The 20748-nt window shown below is 43.6% G+C and overlaps 1 protein-coding gene across 1 annotated transcript in view; it reads right to left on the reverse strand.

The window, feature by feature from the left end:
• STAC3 (SH3 and cysteine rich domain 3) overlaps positions 1-13810 on the reverse strand; it is a 149665-nt gene extending 135855 nt beyond the window's left edge. The window contains exon 1 of the mRNA XM_040425721.1: positions 13683-13810. The gene's annotated coding sequence lies outside the window, so the exon portion shown is untranslated. The remainder of the gene's footprint in view (positions 1-13682) is intronic.
• Positions 13811-20748: the final 6938 nt, after the last annotated feature.

Genomic DNA, 20748 nt, shown 5'->3' on the forward strand with positions numbered 1-20748 from the left:
GGGAGAGTAGCAGCAGTGCTGAACTTTCTCCATTTATAGACAATTTGTCTTACCGTGGACTTGTGAACAGCAAGGCTTTTGGAGATACTTTTATAACCCTTTCCAGCTTTATGCAAGTCAACAATTCTTAATCGTAAGTCTTCTGAGAGCTCTTTTGTGCGAGGCATCATTCACATCAGGCAATGCTTCTTGTGAAAAGCAAACCCAGAACTGGTGTGTGTTTTTTATAGGGCAGGGCAGCTGTAACCAACACCTCCAATCTCATCTCATTGATTGGACTCCAGTTGGCTGACACCTCACTCCAATTAGCTCTTGGAGATGTCATTAGTCTAGGGGTTCACATACTTTTCCCACCTGCACTGTGAATGTTTACATGGTGTGTTCAATAAAAACATGGTAACATTTAATTCTTTGTGCGTTATTAGTTTAAGCAGACTGATTGTCTATTGTTGTGACTTAGATGAAGATCAGATCACATTTTATGACCAATTTGTGCAGAAATCCATATCATTCCAAAGGGTTCACATACTTTTTCTTGCAACTGTATATTAGTTTTACAAATAAAAAAGATGACTGGCTGTCCATATACAGAAAAATGAGTTTTTGGTATGATAGAACTTGCCAGTAAGGCTACTTTCACACTAGCGTTCGGGGCTCCGCTTGTGAGTTCCGTTTGAAGGGGCTCACAAGCGGCCCCGAACGGATCCGTCCAGCCCTAATGCATTCTGAATGGATGCGGATCCGCTCAGAATGCATCAGTCTGGCTCCGTTTGTCCTCCGCTCCGCAGGCGGACACCTGAACGCAGCTTGCAGCGTTCAGGTGTCCGCCTGGCCGTGCGGAGGCAAACGGATCCGTCCAGACTTACAATGTAAGTCAATGGGGACGGATCCGTTTGAAGTTGACACAGTATGGCTCAATTTTCAAACGGATCCGTCTCCCATTGACTTTCAATGTAAAGTCAAAACGGATCCGTTTGCATTATCATGAACAAAATCCGTTTTTTTGTTCATGGTAATGCAAACGGATCCGTTCTGAACGGATCTAAACGTTTGCATTGTAGGTGCGGATCCGTCTGGGCACATACCAGACGGATCCGACCTAAACGCAGGTGTGAAAGTAGCCTAACATTGTAAGTCTGGACGGATCCGTTTGCCTCCGCACGGCCAGGCGGACACCTGAACGCTGCAAGCTGCGTTCAGGTGTCCGCCTGCTGAGCGGAGCGGAGGACAAACGGAGCCAGACTGATGCATTCTGAGCGGATCCGCATCCATTCAGAATGCATTAGGGCTGGACGGATCCGTTCGGGGCCGCTTGTGAGCCCCTTCAAACGGAACTCACAAGCGGAGCCCCGAACGCTAGTGTGAAAGTAGCCTAAGTCAATGGGGACGGATCCGTTTGAAGTTGACACAGTATGGCTCAATTTTCAAACGGATCCGTCTCCCATTGACTTTCAATGTAAAGTCAAAACGGATCCGTTTGCATTATCATGAACAAAAAAAAAAAAAAAAAAATTTTTTTTTTTTTGTTCATGGTAATGCAAACGGATCCGTTCTGAACGGATCTAAACGTTTGCATTATAGGTGCGGATCCGTCTGGGCACATACCAGACGGATCCGACCTAAACGCAGGTGTGAAAGTAGCCTAAGGCTACTTTCACACTAGCGTTCGGAGCGGATCCGTCTGATGTTTCATCAGACGGATCCGCTCCGATAATGCAGACGTTCGCATCCGTTCAGAACGGATCCGTCTGCATTAAAACTTAGAAAATTTTCTAAGTATGAAAGTAGCCTGAGCGGATCCGTTCAGACTTTACATTGTAAGTCAATGCAAGCAGCGTTCAGGTGTACGCTCACTGAGCGGAGGCTGAGCGCTGGCAGGTGGATGCATTCTCAGTGGATCCGCCTCCACTGAGAATGCATTGGGGCCAGACGGATGCGTTCGGGGCCGCTCGTGAGCCCCTTCAAACGGAGCGCACGAGCGGACACCCGAACGCTAGTGTGAAAGTAGCATAAGCTGCATGAACTATGAAACAACTCACAACTCAGAGTGACCAGTCCTTCACTCTCTATGCTAAGCTTTCCTTGATAAAAATCCTAAAATGTACCTACTGTAATTATATCTCCCGGTTCTCTCCTTATAGTCTGTCCCTAGTACAGCTTGATTACTGACTTGTATCTTCTCTGCAATTGCTTTTTGGCAGACACAGCCACAAGACATGCTCTGAGGTCTAAAGTTGAATACAGGATGGCATTCTATTGCGTTCTCAGCAGCAGAACCTCCCAGAATTCTGCCCCTGATTGGCTGATCAGTCTGTATGCCTCTGAGCCAATCAAGCCAAGCCCTCCACCCATCAGTTTAAACAAAGTGCAGAACCCCTTTAAATCAAACACTTTTGTCTAGAACTGCCACTCCAGTTTTCTACGCTATATCCCTATTGGAGCGAGTTTGCAACTTTTTAAACAGTCGCATTGGTATATTAGGAGTGAAACTAATTAACATAGCTATCCATATCCACCTTACAACCTACTTTTCAAAAGTGGTATAAAAATGCAAAAAGTCTCAGTATCCTTAGTAGGTAACCCCAAAAAGCCAGAATTCTGGCGTGCAGGGCGTTGTAGATCCCCTAATATATTTACATGTATGTCATACATAAATATCGACAACACTAGATGATGATATAAAGCAGCTTATGGCTTCTCAATATCAGCTCCTTCCCAAAAGCGACACAAACGTCAAGTATTTAATTAAAAAAACCTTACATTTAAAAAAAATCTGTTCTGAGTTATGCATGTAATGTCCTGATTAATACGCAGTCTTGTACACAATGGAACAAGTCCAGCATAAATCATACTAGAGGTGAAAATCAGGCACAGATATCATTAACTCCACACACTGCTCCCACTCAGGATTATAGGGACAGACTATTTTGGATGTCTGTGTAACAGGAGACCCAGAGATATTAAAAACCATGTTTGATGACTGATAACAGCTGTACAGTGCCTACACCATTTACACAGCGCCATTAACCCACTGCAGCTCTGCAGTAGAGCTTCAGGTTATTTATCCACAGCATATAGAAACAATTTAAAAACAGACAATTCCTTTAAGTTAATGTAGTCTTTATTAACCCATCACACATACACAGCATACACCACTTTATGCTTTTGTAGAGGAAGAAGCTACATTTTCTGCAGACAAATATATAGCAATTTCATAATCTGACTGTAAAATGACACAATAAACAGAAAGCTTGCACTGTTAGGGTGCCTTCACATGGTAAACTATGCCATAAAATACACAGTGTGAAGCCTTCCCCCTGTACCTGCATATTTTCTGGTAGATTTTTCCACCACATTTAAAGGCAACCCTTACTGAACTTAGGCTACTTTCACACTAGCGTTAAAGTTTTCCGGTATCGAGTTCCGTCATAGGGGCTCAATACCGGAAAAAAACGCATTCTGAATGGAAAGCAATCCGTTCAGTATGCATCAGGGTGTCTTCAGTTCAGTCCCTTTTACGGTATTTGACATGAGAAAATACCACAGCATGCTGCGGTATTTTCTCCGGCCAAAATTCCGGAACACTTACCGGCATTAATTTCCATTGACATGTATTAATGCCAGATCCGATACCAAGTGTTCCAGAAAAACGGATCCTGTTTCCCGGTCTGCACATGCGCAGACCTTTAAATTTGTGAAAAAGATAAATACTGGATCCGTTTTTTCCAGATGACACCGGATAGATGGATCCGGTATTGCAATGCATTTGTCAGACGGATCCGCAAACAAATGATATCCGTTTGCATATGGATTTCCGGATCTGGCAGACAGTTCCGGCAACGGAACTGCCTGCCGGATTCTTCTAACGCTAGTGTGAAAGTACCCTTAACAGATGACAATCCAATGTGATAGATAACTAAGGGACTTTGTATTAATTCATATCACAACCAGCATTGCTGATGACGATTGCAAGCTCTCACCATCGACACACAAGAAAAGACCATCCTATGGCCTTCACCCTGGGTCTAAGGTCTGTTTTTGAAACCTACTTTTCAAAGACCGTATTTAGGGCATTTTGAATTGATAGTTGGGGATTCTTTAATTCTGGAACTGAATAAACTAGCAAGAACAGAGCACGGCTACAAAGTGAACTTCTCTTTTTGGAGGACCTGTCAAGTCTTGCACAACAAAGTCCATGGATTTCAATGGACACCATGTCATGTTTCATTTAGTCTGCAGTTGTGTTGCATGGAAGGATGATCAATGCTGCCCCGTTCCTCCATAGCTTACAGCTGATGATCCCTAGGAGTCTCAACAGTGGGGCACACTGATCAGCTTTTATGAGGACCCTTCTAATAAAAAAATAAAAAAAAATTATTGTACACAGTGAACACAGTGGCATTGCAGTCTGCAATGCACAGGCACCGACAGTGTGCCCACCATCTGCGGACCAACTCATCTGAATGGGGTTTGCACTGCAAAAAAATAGTGCAGAGGCACAAACAGAAAACCCAGGGAAGCACTCCGTAGTGCTTCAGATCCGTGCCTCCGTTCCACACTGTACCGTATTAGAGATGAGCTGATTTTTTTAAAATTTGATTCGGCCGGTTCGCCGAATTTTTGGAAAAAATTTGGTTCGATCCGAATTTATTCGCGGCAAATCACATTAAAAAACGGCTATTTCCGGGCTGCAGAGAGCCTTTATAGGGGTGTAGAACACTGTGCCTTGCAGTAACACGCATAGGGAGTCTGCTGTGGTAGTGAAATAATTCTGTGAGTCAGTATGACATGCAGATGACAGGCGTCGCACTTAGAATCACTGTACACTTCACTTATTTGGGCAGTCATGGGGCCAAAACTGACCAAATAACTCAAGCGTGAACTCAGCCTTACAGGTCGATGTTAGCACCAAGAAGAACAGCACTCTTTTTACACCGTCGTCAGCCGATTCCACATAGATGTCTACAGAACCTGTTCTATTAAACGCTTATACAAGTAGAGCCCCCCCGACAAAGTGGAGAGGGTGTCAGCAGTAGGTTTGTGTTGACGTCACTGATTATTTTGCCCTTCCTCTGATCCGTCAGAATAACCCCCAAGAAACGGATCCCGTCTGTTGAGCATCCGCCTTCACTCGGTCAGTAATCCATCAGTATTGCTAATGCCCAAAAAAAACTGTAGTGGATCCAAAACAGAGATGACCGAGTTAACCATTCAAGAACTGCTGGGTTGCTGGTCAAGACACGACCGCTAGATGACACCGGGAGCTCAGGCCTCTCGATGTGACTCCTGCTGACACAGCCCCTTACTCTGCTGTGACCTGTGCCTGCACCAGAAACATTTAGGCCTCTGCCACTCCCATGTGCAGGGCCTGTCACTTCTCTGTCTGACATACTGTTAGATCAAATAAATAGAGGAAATTAAAACACCCCAAAAAAGTCTGCAATTTTCTCACTTCACCACACAACGGCAAATACTTTTTTTGTGCCACTAATACACACCAAAAAGGGCTTTAGAACATATAACTGCATCATTAAACAGCAAATAGGCCCTTATTTTTTTCCACTTATACACGCAAAAAAGGGGCTTTAGAACGTATAACTGCCAGTAATACACACCAAAAAAAGGCTATAATTTTCGCACTTCACCACACAACGGCTAATAAGCCCTTTCCCCCCCTCTAATACAAGCAAAAAAATGCTTTAGAACATATAACTGCACAGCACAAGGGCAAATAAGAGGTAGAAATATTTCCTTGTAATAAACCCTGTTAATGGCTGTATCAAACAGCACTTGCGCCCTAATAACAAGAACGGTTTGCTGGAATTACAGAGCTGTATAATGGCAATTTGGATCCCCAGTCAGTGCAGCAAGGTGGAATAGGATTGTTCCTATTACCCAGGCTGTAACCTCCACTACTGAACCCTGTTCAACATAAATGCTGTGGAATGATTCCTCCCTATCCTTTCCCTACACCTTGAATAATCTTTCCCTGAACTTGTAAATCGTTTTTTCGCACAATTAAGTTTTTTCTAGCACTGTCCCTAGCGCCGGCTGATGTCTCTCCCTGCACTAAGTACACTGGTAAATGGCAGAATCCAAGATGGCTGAGCCTATTTATAGGGCTGTGACATCACAGGGCTGGCTGGCTGCTGATTGGCTGCATGCATGGCATTATGGGTGATCCCGCCTTCCCAGAGTTCCTTGCTCCATGTCCTGACACGTGCATCAGCCATTTTAGGAAAAAATTTGATTCATTTCCCACGAAGCGTGAGGAAATTCAGATTCGGTGCGAATCAAATTTTTCCTGAAATTTGGATCGATTTCCACTTCGTCAACTTCACTCATCTTTATACTGTATCTTCCAGATTGCAAATCCATTCAAGTGACCCATTCGTGTGCATCAGGCCTTAAGAAAGATAAGTGCTATGGAAAATGGTCTGTAAAATGTAACACGTGAGCATAGGTAAGCAATACTTTTGGATAGACATGGCCAATTCAACAATCAAGAGGAAACTGGGTCATGGATAGGATAACAAATGATTCCTCATAGAAAGGAGGGTGTTCACACAATCCACACAATCTTTTCTTAATATGGATTGCAGTTTATACTTTTGATTTAAGTAGTAATGTGATGGAGAACCACGTTATATAAAACAATGCAGTACATCTGTATTGTGAAAGCACTTGAGTTAATACATACCTCAAACATCCCATTCTGTTATTGCCATCCACTACCACTTCATCACAACGCTTCCAATACTAGGCTGACTGGAGAATTGAAAAACTTCTGACTTGAGGGTGGATTAACACATAAGTTTTTAGTGATGTTTTTCTGCACTTCTGCATTTTTAGGTGCATTTTTCTGCGGTAAAAATGTCAGCTCCAGAGGTTAGCTGAAGGTCTTTGAGAAATATGAAAGTCAGGAGTTTTTGTTGTTTAGGAGATGCTTTTCAAAAAAATGCAGCATGTTGAATTTTTCTTGTGTTTGGAAAATGAAAGGATCAATCCGATTGGTTGCTATGGGCAGCTAAGCTAATTTGGCCAACTATTTTAGGCCGAGAGCTGGACACAACTGTTATAGATGTCCTACAGTTTCCGTGCAGTATAGCCTCACAGAACCTGGTTCAAAAAAAAGTCCATGCTGCAAATTTCTCTGTATGCATGGTCCGCGATGAAAACTTCTCACATGAATTGGCCCCCTGACTTTAAAGTGCCAGTGTTCAGTCCGTGTGCTCAGACAACATACAGATGTGAACTTCTCTCATCTGAATGAGCCTTTAAGTTGGTTTTGTCAGATGCGTCTCGAACAACGAACACAGTATCTATACTAGCACTGCAAATTTTGTATTTACAGCTCAGAGGAGCTGCAGGTTGGATATAAAAAGTGTTAGCTGGTAACATTAGTCCTCTGCAACTAAAATCGTACACCAAACCTCGTTTTGATTTTCCAGCATATATCACTGGCCATATTTTAACGTAAGGAAAAAGTAGTGAAAATCAGCTCATCAGACTTTAAAGAAGACCGGTCAACATGAAATGCAGTGCAATCTGAGCCATACATAGGGCTGTCTTAGCAGTGACTGACCACTCTTTCTGAATACAGAATTAAAGTGGCTGTGTCACCGAATTTTTTTCTGCCGGTTTAAACGTTTTTTCTAATCTATTTTTATTCTCTAATTGCAGACTTATTTATTCTGTTTCCTGAACATGATTATGGAGGCTACCCTCTACAGCAGCCACATGGGCCAGATACAAAGGACAGTAATAGACCTCAATGACTTCCATGGAAGAGTTTTCTACTCATGCTCTGTGATCTGTACAGAGGTCAGGAGTAAGTAGATAAGCTATAAAAATTTGAGGCACTCAGTCTGGAAGTTTTGCAATTCAAATGTATTTTTTATTTTTTCATGTTTTCTGCATCATCCATATGCCCGTGGTAAATTAAGGAATAACAGATTATTTCTGACCAGACGTTTCAGTCACGGTGGACGTTCATCAGTGGTCATATTATCTGGAACAGTATTAAATACATATTTAAAGTGTTTTTATATGGATGGCAGAGCATGAAGTCACAAAAATAATAATATAACATAACAAGACAATAAATAATTTACAAGCAAAATTTTATAAAGTTATAGCAGCAGAGTGGATAGGCGTCCAGGGGTTGGTAGAGACGTATACGTATAAATTCATGGAAAAATTCATATATTCATAGTAGTCGAATGTAGTTTGTCAAACATGATTATTTGGATGTGAACCAGAGGAATTATAATGGGGGGCAAATGATGAAAGAGGGGAAAAAAAACATGATTCTATGGGAATTTGAAACATGATTATACAGATCGTTGTTGTATCATCTATGTTAATTGCACTAAAAAGCATCTCATCTGTGTCAGATGTGGCAATATTCGTGGAGATTTGCTTGCTCAAACTGCGTATATTTAGTTCCAAGCCCATGGATGCTTGTGCAATTTGCATAGACGGTTAATCGAACATAGTATTTATATCCAATGTGGAGAAGCATGTTGGGAGGATGTCCCAGAAAAAACAACATACTGAAAAAACATACTGAAAAAATAGGCTATCATTTGCCCCCCATTATAATTCCTCTGGTTCACATCCAAATAATCATGTTTGACAAACTACATTCGACTACTATGAATATATGAATTTTTCCATGAATTTATACGTATACGTCTCTACCAACCCCTGGACGCCTATCCACTCTGCTGCTATAACTTTATAAAATTTTGCTTGTAAATTATTTGTCTTGTTATGTTATATTATTATTTATGTGACTTAATGCTCTGCCATCCATATAAAAACACTTTAAATATGAATTTAATACTGTTCCAGATAATATGACCACTGATGAAGGTCCACCGTGACCGAAACGTCTGGTCAGAAATAATCTGTTTTTCCTTAATTTACCACGGGCATATGGATGATGCAGAAAAATGAAAAAATAAAAATTACATTTGAATTGCAAAACTTCCAGACTGAGTGCCTCAAATTTTTATCACTTGGATACGGCCTAATAAGCCCTTGATCGGCACCGGTGATACTACTTGAACAGAGTGCGGTTCCTCACTTCTCTACAGACTAAGTAGATAAGCTGTGATATCACCTATTGTGAATGGTGGATCCTGTGTTATCTGCATATAGAGGTGATATCTCTCATTCTAATCCTGCCTGTAATGATAAGATGATAACTGCAGTAAAGTGATACGCACAGACCAAGAAGTGGGACCTATTATTAGACTTCGTGGCCAGCACGAAAACGGTAGGATTTTATGGTTTTTGTTTAAATATACATATTGACATGGAAAATGAAAAATAACCACCCAAAATTCTTAAAAAATATGGTGAACATAAAATATTGATTTGAACAATTAATTTTCCCTTTAAGAGCCCATTAGACAGCACAATTGTCACTTGTATTCTAATATCAGAAAGTCGCATGTAATAGCGTGCAGGAAGCAAATGACACATGATAAATAATTTGTTTTTGTGGCTTGGACAAATCTGCCTGACTGAAAGACTATAGTTCGTCGCCACCACACGCCCTTGTCTAATGAGAGATCTGCCAGTCGTTAGCATTGTGAATGCTCTAGGGGGCGAACGAGCAACAATTGTAAATGACGGGCAAACTGTACAAAATATTTAGTGATTATTTCTTGTAACTGAACGACTTCTGAACACAAATGACTTGCAAAATTGGCAATCACTGCTCGTTAGTGAGAAAATATCTGCCTGTCTAATAAGATCCTTACACTGAGAGTGCTATCAGTCACTGCTGATACTTGAATGGGCCATCCTGAGCTCAGAAAGAGCAGAGAATTAAACGTATAAAATGACGAGTTTTACTGGATCTACATATGAATCTGTTCGGCTCCTCCTGCTGTACTGCATCTCATGGTGACAGGTTCTCTTTAGCCACATATACAGTTCGTGGTGGAACAAACTGCATTGTACAAACATATTTTAATGTACCAACTTACACACATATAGGATAAAATAGGAAGATGATATTTATACTACAAACTTACATCACACCTCAACATGTGGCCCCAGACTTCAGGGTATCAGGAAACTTAATGTAAATTGCACAAAAGCAACATTTACAACATTTTGTAAGAGCTCCAAAAAATGTTTATTCAGTGACCCTGCACAAATATATTGAATAGTGTTTGTTTGGAAAACTTGTGGTTTGTATTGGATGTGTCCAATATGTAAACTGCCACCTATGATGACTGTAACTATACCCTTAATTTCTAAAATCATTAAGGAATACATAATCACACCAATTTAAAAGGTTTATTGAAAAATATATACATGTTATATGATGTGTCGTATCAGTGGGGGGTTTGGATGCTGGGACCACCACTAAATCCAAGCTACTGCTGGGGCTGCAGTTGACCGTTAATGCAAAATGGCAATGTAAGTGCTAGGGAAAAAAGCGAAACTAAAATCTGCTCCGTTGCAGATGGAAGCATCTATTATTGTAGAGATGCTTGTCTTACTCTGAAATAACAGGTGCATCTGAGCATTCAAACCATGGGAAGAATTCCCAAAAGTTCCTTTTTTAGCCTTTGAGGCGTGTTCTAATACATTCCTCATCATCGGTATTCACATGTGTTAGAACTGAACCAAGAATTTACAAACATTTTTGCATCAATAACTCAAAAATAAAGTTTAGGCATTAAAAAAGAAAAAATTTATATATATGAAAAGAAATTGGAACATGTCATATAATGGAGGTATTGTACCCTAGAAGTATAGATTCCAGTGAAAGAACACTGCCTACATAGTATAGAATTACAGGGATTTTGTGTGTGTCCATGCATTCTTTGTGCAAAAAGGGAGTAGACTTATCAAGACTGGCATGTGCTACCCCAAGTCTTGATGTCCCCTCGCATGGCTCATCATAAATTAGGTGCATACTCCAGCAGGCTGTGCACCTGAGTGGTCTTAGATCTCAGTTGTAATGCTAATGAAATAATAAAGCCAAACTGACGGCCAGCTAACAAGGTGTACCGGACACACTTTGCGCAAGCCGTCACACTCTGGACTCCCTTGAGGGCCGGGGTACTCTTCATCCGCCTCCAGCAGGAAGGGGAACTTTGGCAGAGCCTTTCCCAGGTGTCAAATGGCAGGACAACTGGTGGCTGGGCACACCGGCCGCATTTGGGGGAAAAAAAACGTGACACTATGCACTGGTGAATAGGCAAACACGAGAATGGTCAGTAAACGTAAGCCAGGGCACAAGAACCAGAAGACAACCAAAACCAAAGCCAGAGTCAATAACCAGAGAAACCACTTACCAGATAGCTTCAGAGCCAGAGCCTGGGAAGTAACTGAATAATCAGCAGTGAGTGGGGAAAAAGACCAGGTTTAAATATCCCTCCACAGATCACCTGACACTGCTGAGGTCACACCCAATCTCCACCCTCAGCCCAGGTAAGCACAGGTGAGGGCTCAGTGTGCGCAGAGGAGGGAACCTCCCACCACATGTCTAAGTCAGGAGACATGACAACAGAGGTTCCCTGGCAACAGCTGATGCTAGGGGTTCCGGTGTCCTGGGACCCCTGACCAGCACCAGGAGTGACGGCATCCCGTCTCCCAGCAGCAGCAAGTAACGCGCACGCGTAAAGCACGAACCTTTACTAGTTTCGCTCTCCGGAAGCGACACCCCGCCCCTCATGGCCAGCAAGGAGTGAGGGATGTCCCGCCGGAGGGCCAGAGACCCCATGGGAGAATAAGAGACACGTCTTCGCGTGGTGACATGCTTCCGATGATAATGCGTCTGTCTCCCTGGCTGCCTGACATCATTTAAACCAAAAAAAAGGCGAAAAAGAAGATAAATGTGACAGCCTTGCTGGCCCTGCCCTCGACATGCCCCCTTCTCAGAAAGTGGCGGGGGTGGTGTAAAAACACCACTTGTGACCAAATTTTGTCACAATTGGGTTTAAAAAGTCCCAAACACGGGTTTTGTGCCTATTTTCCACAAGAAAACGGGCATAGGGAGATTACAAATCCCCCAAAGCTCTGCCATGAGCACAGAGCCTTGAGCTGGATTTACACATAACATTTTTATGTAGTTTTTTTTAGCCTCGTTTTATTTGTTGACTTGTTTGTTGCTGTGTAATGTATGATTTTGCTTGTATATCACTCCTCTAGTTGTAAAGTGCTGCAGAATATGTTGCTGATATGTAAATAAAGCCGTGCTGTAATACCATAAACAATCTGTCTAAAGCTATGGATCTAGTTTTTACTTTTAAAAAAAAAAAAAAAAGATTTTATCCTGGAAAACCTTTTCAAAATATACCATTATGCTCGCTGTTCTTTGCTCTGTTCGTTTCTTCACATATTTTCAAAAGTAACGTCACAATCAAAAAATTAGAAAAAACAATAACTAATGGTCTATCTGCCCTCATAACACTGAAACCTGTAAAGTTATTCATTTCTCTCATAAAAATAGTATAGACGTGCAGAGCGAGGGGAAGTGGTGACAGATCATAAAAGTAAAAGTTGCCTAAGCCCAATCAGCACTTCCTAACCATCGCACCCTCTTAATGGGCAGGGCTAACATTGGATCATACCGCTATTCCAGGCCACTCACTGCATGTGCAATGAAAAAAACTGCTTTTCAATGGTAGACAATGTGGCCTGTGTCCAAAATGCAAACACGAAGTACTTATCCATAGCTTAGGAACAGTATTATTTTCTTAAGTTCTTCCTACATTTTCCTACTAACGAATCCGTCATGTCTACCCATATCTCACAATGCAGGTCTTTGATGTCATAAGAAAACCTCAAAAGGATTTTCTATTTCTTTATTTTCTATTTCAAAAGGAATGAATACCCGGCAAACGCCTCCCAATATACAGTTCAAAACATATTATTTTACCTAAAATATCATGCACTTTCCATGTGACAATATAATTTCGTGGAAACATTACAATCAGTAGTTGTCCGGTATTGGGGACTCTTTCATTTATGGGTCTTCATACACCAAGCTAACACACTGAGCAGCACATACCAAGGCACTAAAGTCACTCAACCACATAGGTATGCGACAGCACTTAGAGTAAATGAGGATATATAATACAATTTAAAACTAATTTTCCTGCAGTATCGATCCAGAGAAAGACAAAACCCTCAGAAAGGCAGAAGTCAATTCTACTGACTCCAAATATGACACTTAGGATACATCCCTTACATTAACATTGACTTATTCACCAGATAACTCATACATCTGCAGATCTGATGTCCATATTTCCATGTGGGAGGGTGATAACAGAGACAGGCAATCCTAACACCACTTGTTATCTAGGGGAAGCAAAATATTGGCCAGGTTAATATTTAACCCGTCTGTCCTTTGTTTTCCTGATGGGACATCTTGGATCAGTCAACCTGTTCCAAAAATACCTTATTCTGTAAAGATTCACACCAAATCAATGGAATCCATCAATATTAGCTAGCAATCGGAACAAAAACGTGTGTGTGTGTGTGTATATATATATATATATATGTATGTATATATATATATATATATATATATATATACACACACACACACATTTAACAAATCTATATTAGAGATCCCCGAAGACTACCTGAAGTATAGAAGTGAAACCATTTCAGTGGAGTCTAGAATACACTTCTGTAATGTTTCTTACCTGAGGCTCTTAGGTATAAATCCACTAAATAGCTTAATCTTCAGAAGAACTCAGGCAAAGATCTGGGACAGAGATCACTAGTTCATTCCTCACTGATGGCATAACGATAAACTGCTCCTTGAATGAGGAGGAGTGACAAGTGTAGAGGTGACAGGACAGCTGAGATGTTAAGGCTGACACAGAGAAATCGGAAACTTCATAAGCTACCAGTAATATGGCTGCGGTAGGCCCAAGCAAGAATTACACTGATGGAGGAGACAGCTAGAAAGTGTTCTACGTCACTCTAGATCATTTCATTGCCCTGGGCTACTGAGAACTAACAGTTAATGAAAGCTTATACAGTGTCTGAATAAAAAAAAAATATAAAAATTGTATTCTGGTTGTTTTAGGATACATTCCATGCATTCCATTGGAAGCTAAGAGGATTCCAAAAATTGCTGTAAGCATTCTGTCTTCTAAGATGACACTCTACATGGCATGCAGAAAGGAGGCATTCTTTATGTGTCGTCTTTCATCACAGGCTTAAAAACAGGCCCCTAAAATTCACAGGCAACTTTAAGAAATGCAAGTTACTATAAGATATATATATATATATATATATATATATATACTAGCAGAAGGACCCGGCTTCACACGGGTATATTTCATTTAATGTTTGTGTGTGTCGTTAAAAGATATCGACAGTATCCCCCATAACAGTGACCTCTATACAGCACCCTGCCCCCTTAAGGCTCCATTCACACGTCCGCAATTCTGTTTCGCATTTTGTGGAACGGAATTGCGGACCCATTCATTTCTATGGGGCCACACGATGTGCTGCCCGGATCCTGAAATGCGCATCCGCACTTCTGGGTCCGCAATTCCGTTCCCGAAAAAAATAGAACATGTCATATTCTTGTCCGCAAGACAAGATTAGGCATTTTCTATTATAGTGCCGGCAATGTGCGGTCCGCAAAATGCGGAACGCACATTGCCGGTGTCCGTGTTTTGCGTATCCGTGGATCCGCAAAACACACACGGATGTGTGAATGGACTCTAACAGTGAACTCAACAGCCCCCACCCCTTAACACTGACCCCCCCCCCCACAGTGCCACACCTGCTTAAAATGGGACCTTCACAGCAGCCTGCCCCTTTAACAGTGAGTTTCACAGCCCCCCACTCCCTTGACAGTGACCTCCTCAGGGGCCTGCCCCCTTAACAGTGACCTCCACAGCAGCTGCCCCTTTAATAGTGGCCCCTGCCCCCTTAACAGTGACCTCCACAGCTCCCTGCCCCTTTAAGGCTAGGGCTACAGGACGACATGTGTCGCACGACAATTTTTATAATGATAGTCTATGGTGTTGCACTGCGACAAGACAGTCGCAAAAAATCCATTCAACATGGATTTTTCTGCGACTGTCGCGTCGCAGCATGTCGCAGTGCAACACCATAGACTATCATTATAAAAAATGTTGCGCGACATTGGTGCAGTGCAGTTGTGCGGTATGTTAAATAACTTAATGTCGCGCAACACATGTCGTGTAGCCCTAGCTTAAAGCTGACCTACAGCAGTGAAGAAAAATGGCTGGGTTGTTATGGAAACCTGGAGTAAAACTGTGTGTATGTGACCATGTGTATAGCAGTTGGGATATGAGTGAAAGACTTGCAGGCTTCTGTTGGCTAATCCAGGTAATTTTTTGGGGAATAGCTCTGGAATGGTACGTAATGGTACACATGTACCTGTGTGCCAAATTTGGTGACGATTGGTCTAGTTGTTTGGTCGCGCATAAAAAACAGACATATATAAAAATGAGTTTGTGTCTGTCTGGACGTTCTTTATGCGCGACCAAACGACTGGACCGATCTTCACCAAATTTGGCACACAGGTACATCAGGTGTCCGGGCAGGTTTTAGACTGGGTCTCAGCTCTCTAGGACATACAGTTCCTGAGATATTCCCCAAAAATGACCTGCATTAGCCAATAGAAGCCAGCAAGCCTTTCACTTAAAGAGGACCTTTCACCGATTATTACACTATGAACTAACTATACAGACATGTAGAGCGGCGCCCGGGGATCTCCCTGCACTTACTATTATCCCCGGGCGCTGCTCCGTTCTCCTGCTATGTCCTCTGGTATCTCCGTTCACTAAGTTATGGTAGGCGGAGTCTGCCTTTGTTCTTCTGTAGCGCTGGCCAATCGCATTGCAGAGCTCACAGCCTGGGAGAAAATAACCTCCCAGGCTGTGAGCTCTGCGCTGCGATTGGCCAGCGCTAGAGCAGAACAAGGGCAGACTCCGCCTACCATAACTTAGTGACTGGAATCTCCGCCTACCATAACTTAGTGAGCGGAGATACCAGAGGACATAACGGGAGAACGGAGCGGCTCTACATGTCTGTATAGTTAGTTCATAGTGTAATAATCGGTGAATAGTCCTCTTTAAATCTGAACTGCCAATTACACGGCCACATGTCCCTTATTAGCCAATAGAAGCTCGCAGGTCCTACTCCAGGTTGAGATAGCAACTGATCACAGGTTGTAGCAGTTTGCAGGTCCTTAAATATTCAGTCATATGACGTATGACAGCACAACTACACTGCTACATGCATGGGGGGCTGGGGCCACTAATAAACGGACAGGTGCTGTGGAGTTCACTGTTAAAGGGGCGGGCAATGCAGAGGTCACTGTTAAAAGGGGCAGGCACTGGGGAGGTCATTGTTAAAGGGGCGGAAACTGTGGAAGTCACTGTTAAAGGGGCGGCCACTATGAAGGTCACTGTTAAAGGGGTGGTCAATGTTAAAGTGGTGGACACTGTCGAGGTCACTGGTAAAAGGGCGGGCACTGTTGAGATCACTGTTAAAGGGGCAGGCACTGTGCAGGTCACTGTTAAAGATGCGGGCAATGTGCAGGTCACTGTTAAAGATGCGGTCACTGTTAAAGGAGCAGCTGCTGTGGAGGTCACTGTTAAAGGGGTGGGCACTGTGGAGGTCACTGATAAAGGGGCGGTCACTTTTAAAGGGGCGGAAGTCATTGTTAAAGGGGCGGAAGTCATTGTTAAAGGGGAGGGTACTGTGGAGGTCACTGTTAAAGGGGCGGGCACTGTGGAGGTCACTGTTAAAGGGGCGAGCACTGTAAAGGTCACTGTTAAAGGGGTGGTCAATGGTAAAGGGGCGGGCACTGTGGAGGTCACTGTTAAAGGGGCGGCCACTATGAAGGTCACTGTTAAAGGGTTGGTCAATGTTAAAGGGGCGGGCACTGTGGAAGTCACTGTTAAAGGGGCAGCCACTATGAAGGTTACTGTTAAAGGGGTGGTCAATATTAAAGGGTCGGGCACTGTGGAGGTTACTGTTAAAGGGGCAGGCACTGTGCAGGTCACTGTTAAAGAGGTGGACATTGTTAAAAGGGGCAGGCACTGTGCAGTTCACTGTTAAAGATGCGGTCACTGTTAAAGGGGCATCTGCTGTGGAAGTCACTGTTGAAGGGGTGGTCAATGTTAAAGGGGCGGGCACTGTGGAAGTCACTGTTAAAGGGGTGGTCAATGTTAAAGGAGAGGGCACTGTGGAGGTCACTGTTAAAGGGGCGGGCACTGTGGAAGTCACTGTTAAAGGGGCGGGCACTGTGAAGGTCACTGTTAAAGGGGCAGCCACTATGAAGGTCACTGTTAAAGGGGTGGTCAATATTAAAAGGATGGGCACTGTGGAGGTCACTGTTAAAGGGGCACGCACTGTTAAAGGGGCGGTCACTGTGGAGGTCACTGTTAAAGGGGCAGGCACGGTGGAGGTCACTGTTAAAGGGGCAGGCACGGTGGAGGTCACTGTTAAAGGGGCGGGCACTGTGGAGTTCAATGTTAAAGGGGCTGGCACTGTGGAGGTCAATGTTAAAGTGGTGGCCACTGTGGAGGTCACTGTTAAAGGGGCTGGCACTGTGGAAATCATTATTAAAGGGGCTGGCACTGCGGAGGTCATTGTTAAAGGGGTGGGTACTGTAGAAGTCATGGGGGAAACTGTTGATATCTTTTTACGACACACGGAATGTCACGGATGGTGTACAGGAAACAAGACAATGCAAAATAATCTATGACTCACTGGATCCACAACTAAGGAACAAAAGGGAGACCCCTGCATGAGACCTGGCACACTCTCCCTGACTGCTCAGCCTATGCGAACACCCCAAAGGTGGATGGTCGCATATCCACGTACCTCGACTATCTAACGCCTGAAGACCCTACAATAGTGAGGGGACATGACCACCGGCTCCCTACACTAGACACGGAGGGAGTCAGGGTCTCCTAAGATCCAGCAAACAGAAAATCACTAATAAATATACAGCACTTATCTTGCAGAAGACTGGGATATAGGAACAGCATGCACACACGCTCCAGGAAGTTGTATAAGCCGCACACTACTGCATTATGGGGAGGAATTTAAAGGGAAGCAATCAGTCCAACTGCATGACAGCTGAGAGAGGCTAATGAGATGAGGAACTGAAACCAAAACAAAGAAAACTCAAGGAGGAGGTTCTGAAAGGCTTCTGTCAGAGCTTCTCACCTGTCTGGTTGTGACAGTACCCCTCCCTCTACGAGTGGACTCTGGACACTCAGAGCCCACCTTCTCAGGATGGGACCTATGGAAAGCCCTGATGAGACGAGTGGCCTTAATGTCCGTCACTGGGACCCACATCCTCTCCTCAGGACCATAACCCTCCCAATGAACGAGGTACTGGAGAGAACAAGACGAGAATCCACAATCCTAGAGACCTGAAATTCAAGATTCCCATCAACCATAATCGGAGGAGGAGGCAAAGGCGAGGGTACAATGGGTTGAACATAAGGTTTCAATAAGGACTTATGAAAAACATTATGGATCTTCCAAGTCTGAGGAAGATCAAGACGGTAGGCAACAGGATTGATGACAGACAGGATCTTGTAAGGCCCAATAAACCTAGGACCCAACTTCCAGGAGGGAACCTTCAATTTGATATTCTTGGTAGACAACCACACCAGATCACCAACATTCAGGTCCAGACCAGGCACACGTCTCTTATCTGCCACACGCTTATATCTCTCACTCATGCTCTTTAGATTATCCTGAATCTTTTGCCAAATAGATGACAAAGACGAGGAGAATCTGTCCTCATCAGGTAAACCAGAAGACCCCTCTCCCGAGAAAGTCCCAAACTGCGGATGAAACCCATATGCACCAAAAAATGGTGACTTATCAGAGGACTCCTGACGACGGTTATTTAAAGCAAACTCAGCAAGGGACAAAAAAGAACACCAATCCTCCTGATTCTCCGCCACAAAACAGCGCAGATATGTCTCCAGATTCTGATTGACACGCTCCGTCTGGCCATTCTACTGTGGGTGGAAAGCAGAAGAGAATGACAACTGAACCCCCAAGCGAGAACAGAAAGCCTTCCAGAATCTGGAAACAAACTGCGTGCCCCTATCAGAGACTATGTCTGAAGGAATACCATGCAATTTGACAATGTGGTCAATTAATGCCTGCGCCAGCGTCTTAGCATTGGGCAAACCCGGAAAAGGGATGAAATGCACCATTTTGCTAAAACGGTCCACCACCACCAGAATCACAGTCTTCCCCGAGGAACGAGGCAGGTCCGTTATGAAGTCCATGGGTAAGGGAAGGAGAGGACCTGATGGCCGTGAATGAGGGACTTTGGCACGAGCGCAAGTCTCGCAGGCTGCCACAAAACCCTCAACCAACTTACAAAGCGCAGGCCACCAGAATCTCCGAGCGATGAGATCCAGTGTGGCTCTTGCCCCCGGGTGCCCAGCAAGGACCGTATCGTGGTGTTCCTTAAAAATCTTGTGTCTCAAAGCGAGAGGCACAAACAACCTCCCAGGAGGACAAAGATCAGGAGCCTCTGACTGGGCTGCCTGCACCTCTGCCTCCAATTCAGGAAAAAGAGCAGAGACCTCCACACCTTCAGCCAAAATGGGACCCGGGTCTTCAAAATTCCCACCTCCCGGAAAACAACGTGACAGGGCATCTGCCTTCACATTCTTAACCCCAGGGCGAAACGTAACAACAAAATCAAACCTTGAAAAGAACAAAGACCATCTGGCCTGTCTCGGGTTCAGACGCTTGGCTGACTCCAAGTAGGCCAGATTTTTATGGTCAGTAAACACGGTAATAGGGTGTCTGGCTCCCTCTAGCCAATGGCGCCATTCCTCAAAAGCCAACTTGATGGCCAACAATTCCCTATCTCCCACATCGTAATTTCTCTCTGCGGAGGAGAGTTTCTTCGAGAAAAAGGCACACGGTCGCCATTTGGCAGGAGAGGAACCCTGAGACAAGACCGCACCCACACCTACCTCAGAAGCATCAACCTCAACTATGAAGGGTAAAGAAATATCAGGTTGTACCAGGATGGGAGCGGAAGCAAAACTCTCCTTGATATTAGAAAAAGCCTTACGCGCCTCTACCGACCAGGAAGAAAAATCTACCCCCTTTCTGGTCATATCAGTGAGTGGTTTAACAACAGAGGAATAATTCAAAATAAACTTCCTGTAATAATTGGCAAAGCCCAAAAAACGCATCAGCGCCTTCTGATTCTCAGGAAGCTCCCACTCAAGCACAGCGCGGACCTTCTCGGGGTCCATGCGAAAACCAGAAGCGGAGAGAAGAAACCCCAGAAATTGAATTTCTGGAACCGCAAACACACATTTTTCCAGTTTCGCGTATAATTTATTCTCCCGCAGGATGAGCAAGACCTGACGTAAGTGTTCCTTATGAGTTTTGAAATCAGGAGAAAAAATCAAAATGTCATCCAAATACACTAATACAAATTTTCCCATTAAATGATAAAAAATGCTGTTCACGAAATGCTGAAAAACGGCTGGGGCATTCATCAAACCAAAAGGCATAACCAAATTCTCAAAATGGCCCTCAGGGGTATTGAAGGCCGTCTTCCATTCGTCTCCTTCTCTGACCCTGACCAGGTTGTATGCCCCTCTTAGGTCTAATTTGGAAAAGACTTTAGCCCCAACAACCTGGTTAAACAGGTCCGGGATCAGAGGAAGCGGATAAGGGTCACGAATAGTGATACTGTTCAGCTCCCTGAAATCC

This window comes from Bufo bufo, chromosome 3, assembly GCF_905171765.1.
Source record: "Bufo bufo chromosome 3, aBufBuf1.1, whole genome shotgun sequence".
Taxonomy (NCBI): domain Eukaryota; kingdom Metazoa; phylum Chordata; class Amphibia; order Anura; family Bufonidae; genus Bufo; species Bufo bufo.